Source organism: Chrysochloris asiatica, unplaced genomic scaffold (assembly GCF_000296735.1).
Source record: "Chrysochloris asiatica unplaced genomic scaffold, ChrAsi1.0 scaffold00210, whole genome shotgun sequence".
Classification (NCBI taxonomy): domain Eukaryota; kingdom Metazoa; phylum Chordata; class Mammalia; order Afrosoricida; family Chrysochloridae; genus Chrysochloris; species Chrysochloris asiatica.
The window spans coordinates 2655529-2658527 of NW_006408728.1; the positions used below are offsets into that span (position 1 = coordinate 2655529).

The following is a 2999-nucleotide window of genomic DNA, read 5'->3' on the forward strand; positions in this document are numbered from 1 at the left end:
AAAAAAAAAAAAAAATTACTGGGGCAAATTATTTAATCATTATTAGTCTGGGATTTTTTCATCAGTTAGATGGTGATAACAACATAATCAAATTCAGTTTTGTTGTGGCAATTAATTAATAGAATTTTTATAAAAGTGACCGCATTACCTGAAATTCTGTTAGATTTCTATAAATTATTATTATTTTTCATTAGATTCATGGATGCAAATACTTATTTGAATTACTATACATTACAAGTAAAAAAGTGTACCTTTAATATTTCAGAAAGCAATGACAATAAGAAGTAACTATGGTATTGTGGTTAAGGAATGCAAGGCATAGAGTTCAACTACCTGTCTTTAAGTCTTGTTTTTACTCTAAACTGATTTTGTGACTCTAGACAACTTTCTTGGTCTTTTTATACTTAAAGTGCACTGGTTACTACTGAAGTGAGAAGCGCTGAAAATATATGTATGTATATCTTCGTATATCGATATCTATATGAAAACCATGTGTTTATAGAAATACCATCAATTCGACTCCAACATCACAGAGTTCATTCTAACTTTCATCTTTTCCATATTTGCATCTCCTTTCCTCAGCAGTGCAAAGCCAGTCTTCCGTTATCTTCAATATATTTATTACTTTATATATTATTACTTTACTAAATTTTATAGCTTATGGCATTTTCTTAGCTTTTCACTTTTGTTTATTCCATTTCTTATACTTTAAGTATTTTTCTCTAGCTCTCTGGAAATTTAAGTCCCACCATCCTTCAACAACCAGATCAACTGTACCATATACTCAATGTTTCCTTTATTATTTCATATGAATTGCATTGTTTATGTTTTCCCTTCTCCTACACTCATCCCTCCAAAGGTATCTTGACCTAATAATTTAATGTAACAAGAAAGAAAGAAAAGACCAAAATGGATGTCAGAAGAGACTCTGAAACTTGCTATCCAGCAAAGAGATACTAAAGCAAATGGAAGAAATGAGGAGGTAAAAGAGCTGAACAGAAAATTTCAAAGAACAGCTTAAGAATACAAGGTCAAATTTATAACCAAATATGCAAAGACCTGGAGTTAGAAAACAAAAGTGAAGAACACTGTTAGTATTTCTCAAGCTGAGGGAACTGAAGAAAAAATTCAAGTCTCAACTAGTAGTACTGAAGGGTTCTAAGAAATCCTGATGTGGTGCTGTAGGTTAATGCAATGGACTGCAAGGTTGGTATGAACTACAAAGTCAGTCATTCAAGTTCATCAATTGCTCCTTGGAAACCCTATACAGAGTTGCTTGAAGTAAAACCAGACTCGATGGTACTTAACAAGAACAATGGGCAAAATATTGGATGATACAGAAATCATCAAAAGAAGACAGAAGGACTTCACCAAGTCATTGTACCAAAAGAAAAAAAAAAAAAAATGATATTCAACCATTTCTAGAGGTAGCAAATGATCAAGAGCCAATGATCCTGAATGAAAAGTCCAATGCATTGAAGACATTGGCAAAGAACAAGGTAACAGAAATAGATGGAATACAAATTGAATACTTTCAACAAACTGATACAGAACTGGAATCACTCACTTACCTATGACAAGAAATTTGGAAAACAACTACCTGGACAACTGAATGGAATAGATGCATATTTGTGCCCATTCCAAAAAGAATGAGGAAATCATCAGACAATATCATTAATACAGAATTCAAGAAAATTTTTGCTAAAGATAATACAAAAACAACTGCAAACATATATTGAGAGAACTTCCAGAAGTTCATGTCAGATCCAAGAAGCTGGATTATATGAAGAAAAATGTGACATCAGGATTGGAAGAAGACTCATGAACAACATGCGATATGCAGATGATACAACCTTGCTTGCTGAAAGTGAAGAAGACTTAAAAATTGATGAAAATCAAAGAAAAATAATCTCATCACTGGACTAATAAACAGCATCTATATAAATGAAGAAAAAATCGAAGTTGTCAAATACTTGCTTTTGTTCATATCAACTATCAACACTAATGGAAGCAGCAGCATTCAAGAAATCAAATGATGTATTGCAGTTGGCAAATCTGTTGCACAAGACCTCTTTAACGATTTGAAGAGCAAAGATGTCAATTTGTCGACTAAAGATGCATCTGATCCAAGCCATGAGGTTTTCATTAACCTCATCATGTGAAAGTTGGACCATGAATAAGGATGTGGTCCATAGAAGAATTGAAGCATTTTAGTTACGGTGTTGAAAGAGAATATTAGAAGTACCATGGACTGCCAACAGGCCAAACCAATCTGTGTTGGAAGAAGTACAGCTAGAATGCTTATTGGAAGCCAGGATGACCAGACTTGTCTTTCATACTTTAGTCATATTATGAGGAGGGACCAGTCTTTGGAGAATGATATCATGTTTGGTAAAATGGAGGGTTGGAAAAAAAGAGAACAACCCCCAATGAGATGGATTGTCAAAGTAGCAGTTGCAATGGGCTTAAAGATAGCAACGATTGTGAGGCTGGCACAGGACTAGGCAGTGTTTTGTTCTGTTATGCATAAGGTTGCTATGAGTTGGTGCTTGCTGGCGGCCGCAGCATACGTAATCAGCACTGAGAAGTTGAGGCACAAGGATAACATGAACGAAAATCCAGTCTTTGAGCCCTCCTCAGGCTTACGGGCCATGGACCCCGAGGGCCAAGAAAGTAACCCCCTGAAGTCCGGGTTCATAGGCTTTGGCGTACTCACTGTTTGGCCACCTCTGTGCAATTTTCTTTAATTATACTTTTGTGCATTCTGTACTTGTTCTTTATGCTCTTAACTCCGGTAATTGTAGCTTCTGGGAAAGTGATTGTTTTCAGTAATAATACGCACAACGTTCTGATCAATGGCTCTCATGTAAATGTCACTGCCTTAGTAACAAGAGTTGTGCGTGAGACTATGAGAAATAAAAGTACAGAAAAACAGGATGTAGCAACGCAGAGAATATGTAACAATTGTTTTCTAACCAATTATTCAGTTAAACAAATAC

The 2999-nt window shown here is 35.0% G+C and overlaps 1 pseudogene; it reads left to right on the plus strand.

Moving 5' to 3' along the window:
* The first annotated feature begins 2606 nt into the window (after positions 1-2606).
* The window catches only part of LOC102833581, a 30780-nt pseudogene continuing 30387 nt past the window's right edge, over positions 2607-2999 (plus strand).